Genomic DNA, 6,021 nt, shown 5'->3' with positions numbered 1-6,021 from the left:
TTAAGCAAATAACTCGATTCTTTTATGTGATAAGCAGGTATTCATTCCGTAAATGTTATTTCATAAATAAACAGACCCCCTAAGAATTGACCTGGTTCTCCTTTTACTGTCAAATGGAACGGTTAAAAAAAAAAAAAAAAAAAAAAGAGCAATGGGAGAACCAGAAAGGGCATTCCAGACTTCACCTCATTACAGGACATGAAATACCTGGAATTACTCTTAAAGATACCACATGGATATATTAATATAACATTGTTCTATTGTTTATGCTATTTCCTCATGAATATCGGGGATTTGGAAGGAATCTATAAAAATAATTGCTGGCAGTTGGTCAGTTGCTCAGTCTTCTTTCAATCACCATAATAACCATGTTTGTCTATGTTTTCTGTGAGTAGTAAACTCTAAGGATGTGTCAGCCCTGAAAACAAGGTAACACTAGAAAAAGGAACCCGCACATTCTACCCCCATCCTTCCCTAATCCGTTGCATCATTATCACCCTGTCAGGTGGCTATCGGTAAATATAGGAAGGAGAGGTGGGAAGTTCTACTTATACTCATGCTAATAAAAATATTTTTTCCATTTTTCTTTCCATTTGAAGTTCCTCAAATGGAAAACAGGATTGGTACTTGTTAATTTTTAAAAAATTTATTTATTTATTTATTTACGTATTTACTTGTCAGAGGGAGAGAGAGAGAGAGAGCACAAGCAGGGGAGCAGCTGGCATAAGGAGAGGCAAACTCCCTGCTGAGCAAGGAGCTAGATGCAGGAATCCATCCCAGGACTGTGGGATCGTGACCTGAGCTGAAGGCAGGTGTTTAACCGACTGAACTACCCAGGCATCCTGATACTCGTTAAATTTTTAAGGGTGAAGAGTATATTAAATATAATAATAGAGGCACACTGCTGAAATGATTAGTGAGGTTACAAGTTTTAACATGTCATTGATAAGCTGGGCTTGTTATCAATGGAACCATCTTTTTTATACTGGTCTTTTAAATTTTCTTTCCACAGTATTTCTAGGAAGATGGAAATAAATGAGAAACCAGGACACCAGATGAAAAAAAATTAATGAAGTTTACCTGTATCCTCTTTTGCTGTGTGATTCTTAAAGCTTAAGTTTAGCCTTCAGAAGTTGAATTTGAAGGTTAAGGAAACAACTATTTTATTTTCTTAATTTGGAAAACTGGAACACAGTGGTTCAGTTGCCCTCACATTCTTCCAGGAATCTATACTGCAAAAGGAAATGAAGAATTTTCATGACATTTAGACCATTTTTGTTCTAAAAATTATTTTCTATTCTCCCTTGCAGTTTTTACCTCAATCCTTATTTCTTTGCACTGGAAGACCGGGGTTCAATTCTTGAGAATTGTTTTAAATCCTTTTTTGAAGTTTAAACTAGTGTAAGAGCTGCCTAGGTGATCAGTCTGTTTTAGCTAAATATTTGCCTACTCTTTTGAGTAAACATCCCAAGGTGGGAACCTGTTTAAAAGTTAAGGCTGGGGGCGCCTGTGTGGCTCAGTGAGTTAAGGCCTCTGTCTTCTGCTCGGGTCATGGTCCCAGGATCCTGGGATGGAGCCCCGCATCAGGCTCTCCACTCAGTGGGGAGCCTGCTTCCTTCTCTCTCTCTGCCTGACTCTCTGCTTATTTGTGATCTCTGTCTGTCAAATGAATAAATAAATCTTTAAAAAAAAAAAAAAAGCTAAGGCTGCTTGGAGGCTACCAACCACATTTCCTTTGACTAATGTGAATCCTCCTGGAAACAAAGGGGTGGGTAAGGAAGAGGTAATTCCTGCGAAGAATCCCATTCTTGGAATGGGTAATTCCTGGTAATTCCAGCAGGATTAATCAGATCTGGCCTGGATCCCTTCCTAAACCTAATCTGGCCAGATCTTAAAGCACTAACATTCATGTAGCAAATCTGTGCAAATTGTGTTTGCTGTCCGTCTTCCCTGACAGGCCATGTGGATACTAAACACAGTGAAAAAGGCATCTGTCTGGTGCAAATAACGCAGTGCTCTTGGATACAGTTGTCTTCCATGTGTTCCCCCATTTGGTTCAGCGGATGAGAAGTGTGACATTAACCTGAGTTTGGGCATGAGGAGAGGTCCATAGTTGTGGTTGTGGCCCTCCAAGGACTGCCCTCCCTTTTTAGTGGTATATTTCAAATGTGTGGTCCCCAACTATTACCACTTTCTGATGATGAATTTTAGGCTGAGTCTAGTGCCTGAAGTTCGCACATGTCAGTACTGTGCTTAACTCCCCGGCATCTTCTTATGGAGATAAATTAAGTGCAGTGGAGGCCAGTTGCCTCCAACTGACTCCTTTAGGTTGCTTCCTTCTCTAGCGGTTTTACTCCTCAAAGTGTTGGTTTTCTACCCTTTTCATTGTCCCCCTCTTTGCTCTCAAGTATTTCTACAGCACTCCCATTGTGGATAGGCCAATGGGCAAAGAAAGGATTGATTACTTATTGTTGCCCATTTTTGAAGATCTAGGTGGAGAGGGAAAGCCTTTACTAGTTCAGGAGTCTCTTCTGTTGGAAGGCGGACATTCTGATTATACTTGAGTTTCTTGTCACACACCCATCTGTCTCTCTGAGACATCAGTCTAGGCCAGTTGGAAGGAGGAACCTGTGACTTGAGAGAACACATGAATGTGTATTCTGCTTACTGAACCCCTGCAAAAGAAGTTCAGAGCTCTTAATTGGGGAGCAGAGGGCGAAATGAAGTAAGATTGCCATCTGTTGGAATTCAAGCCAAAAATTAGTCTCTGGCCTGGCCTACTTCTTGACCTCCCACTTAATAGGTAGGTGTAGATCACAAAGCATGCTAAAGTGCTGAGTTGAAACTCTGCTGTAGTTTAAGAAGGTCTGAAGATATGAAAGTCTGAGGCAGGTCACCTCCTTGAAAGCAAAGGAATTAGATGGGCAGCTAATTTTATTGGAAAACTTTATTTTATTTTATTTTATTCTTTAAAAGCTACAGTGTTTGGTTTAACAAGAAATGAGATTAGATTGTTCACATAGAAAAGCAATTTTAAATATGATTTTCTGATGCCAAGTTATTTTGAGTGTCTATTTTCCTGTAATAGATTATATATGATAAAGAGCTATAAAATTTACCTAAAGCATTTTTGCAGAAAGATTCATTCATGGACTCTAATAGAAGAACAACAAGTACATTTTGAGGTCATCTAATGTGAGGGCTGAGCATCAACTATGGATTTTTTTTTCTCTCAATTGCGAATTAGTATAAGGTGTCAATTGTTAAGAAATAAAAAAAAATGTTGAAATTTTAGTAGCTGAGATACTTCTCAAAATTGTCTTCCTGTGTTAATGATTTGTCTTCATCTCAATCATATTACACTAGTGCTGCAGTGTTTTTAAAAGAACACTGGCAGTGCATTGTCTAAAGTGCAAGTCACTCTAAACTGTGTTTAATTTTGACTTTTTAAAAAAATGATTTTATTTTTTAAGTAATTTCTATACCCTATGTGGGGCTTGAACTCAAAACCCCAAGATCAAGAGTTGCATGCTCTACAGACTGAGCCACCCAGGTGCTCCTAATTTAAACTTTGTTAGCGGTTAGTTCTTACCTGAGTATTCTACCTATGGATTAAAATGATTGTTTGCAGCCAAACAAACTATAAAAAGAATTATTTAGTTTTGTCTTCCCTTTTCTGGCTTATATCTCATCTTTCGTTTTGTGTCCCAAATTGAACACTTTAACCCCCCCCGCCAAAGAAACAAAATGTATTTTCCTCTTAAGGAGGAACCTATATGCTAGATAAGGTTTTACCTGGACACCCATAATTTTGGAGACCTCGTTTGCAGACTCCTTTATTTCTTACATGCTGTATGGTCACCTGAACTTGAAGGTGTGGTGCTAAAAATGTCCACTTTATGAAGCGTCCATAAATCCTAGGTTGTCAGAGAAAGTCCGGGGATCTCTCTTTTTGGCTTAGGTGATGGACTGTTCAACTTTTAACCGCAAAGCAAGTCTTTTAGCCTTTGCCAAAGGTGAGTCTCAACAGAAGAAAGATTTAAAAATGTATTTCCAAAAAAATCAGTTATTTGTATTTTTCATTGATTTTCCCTTGATGTTTTTAAGGGTTAGTTTATTTTCCTAGGACATAGAATATGTTTTTGCACTTTTTTCCCCTCCTGCGTTTTTCTTTCTTTCTTTCTTTTTTTAAGTTTTATTTAATCTCTACACTCAGTGTGGGGCTCGCACTCAAGACCCCAAGATCCAGAGTCAGCTTTTTCTCCAATTGAGCCAGCCAGGCACCCCCACAATCCCACTGTGTGTTTCTAAGATGAGATCTATACAAGACAGAGGGTTGCATCTGCTGTTTTACTGATTTGCACAAACACCGCTTGTAGGGAAAGCGGCCTGAGAGCTGTAGCTTTAGAAAAGCTGTATTTGGGGCACCTGTGTGGCTCAGTGGGTTAAAGCCTCTGCCTTCGGCTCAGGTCATGATCCCAGGGTCCTGGGATCAAGCCCCGCATGGGGGTGGGGGGTGGGGGGTGGGGGGTGGGGGGGTGGTCTCTGCTCAGCGGGGAGCCTGCTTCCTCTCTCTCTCTCTGCCTGCCCCTCTGCCTGTGATCTCTGTCTGTCAAATAAATAAATAAAATCTATATATATAAAAAAAGCTGTATTTATCAGGAATTCCTATTTCAGGAATTTTTCAGTTTTTCCCAAGTAATCCCCTACACTACTGTGTGGTGGTTTGTGGAGCTCTTGTTTATTTTTAGAAATCTGAGGGAATCATTTCTCTTGCAGAGCGAGTATCAGCTCTATAATCCGTGAGCTAATGTGTTAATTGTAGTGGCATTTTAAACCTTGGGCAAATGCTAACATCTCATTTCCCCCTTCCATCCATAATAAAGATAAAAGCTTTCCTATAATTCAAATGAAGGCTCACTATTGAGAGCTTTCCTTTGCACACCCCTCCCTGCTCTGCAACAATGGGTCCCCATCACGCCTCCAAGAATAGCAGCACCTGTTGAGCCTTAAATCCACAAACCCTGTGATCTAGACAACCAGGATTCTAGACACCTTCTGAAAGAAGCCAAGCAGATCTTCCCTCTTTCTTTTTCTCCTCACCCTTTCCATTTCCCTAGCAACAATATCAATAAGTAGCATTTATTAAGCATTTACTATGTACCACGCAGTATACACAGTGTTTTGGGTGAAAATTTTTTGCCTATGTAAAAATTAGGATACTTCTTCTTCTTCTTTTTAAGATTTTATTTTTAAGTAATCTGTACACCCAATGTGGAGCTCATACTCACAGCCCCGAGATCAAGTTGTATGCTCCACTGACTGAGCCAGCCAGGCGCCCCAATGTTTCAAGGTCACAGAGCTCGTGAGTGCTGTGACAGAGAGTGCAAGTTATTGAGCTCTGAATTACAGTCTTCTTCCCCAATATTGAGCAGCGGCCCACTCCTAAACACCTCAGCCCCTCCCTGAAACAAACAACAAACAAGCAAACAAATAAAAAGGCTACCACATTTTAATAAAGGATACAGGTAAAACTTCTCTGAACAATAATGGTATGTTCAGTCTAAACACTGGCCATGCCTGTGCCCCTAGGAAGCGGGTACAAAAAGCAGGAAGTAGAAAACTCAGGGTTTCTGATTTGAGTTTATAGCCGCTGAGTTTAATTTTCTATTGTATATGGAGTAGGTTACCACTTCTGCAACTAGCAAGGGGATCAATAACAATTTCTATGGCATTTAAATGATTGAATATTTCCTTATAAAGCTCTGGCTTCCTCTCTTCCCAGACAGTGCCCAAATCAACTTTCCTGTTTAGGTTGAACTTACAGTGGAGAGCGGTGTCCGTAAGCTGGAAAAGCATTGATTGAGTATAAAGTGTAAGCCAGATGTTATACTCAGACCCCTATATTTATCTTAAATAAGCGTATGGTGAACCTCCAAGGGAGTCGGCATTATTGCTCTTGCAGTTCTATCAGGATGTAAAGTCAGTAAGAAAATCTGCATTCATTTGGTCTCTTTTTTA

Source organism: Lutra lutra, chromosome 5 (genome assembly GCF_902655055.1).
Source record: "Lutra lutra chromosome 5, mLutLut1.2, whole genome shotgun sequence".
Classification (NCBI taxonomy): Eukaryota; Metazoa; Chordata; class Mammalia; order Carnivora; family Mustelidae; genus Lutra; species Lutra lutra.
This window is presented reverse-complemented; position numbering follows the sequence as displayed.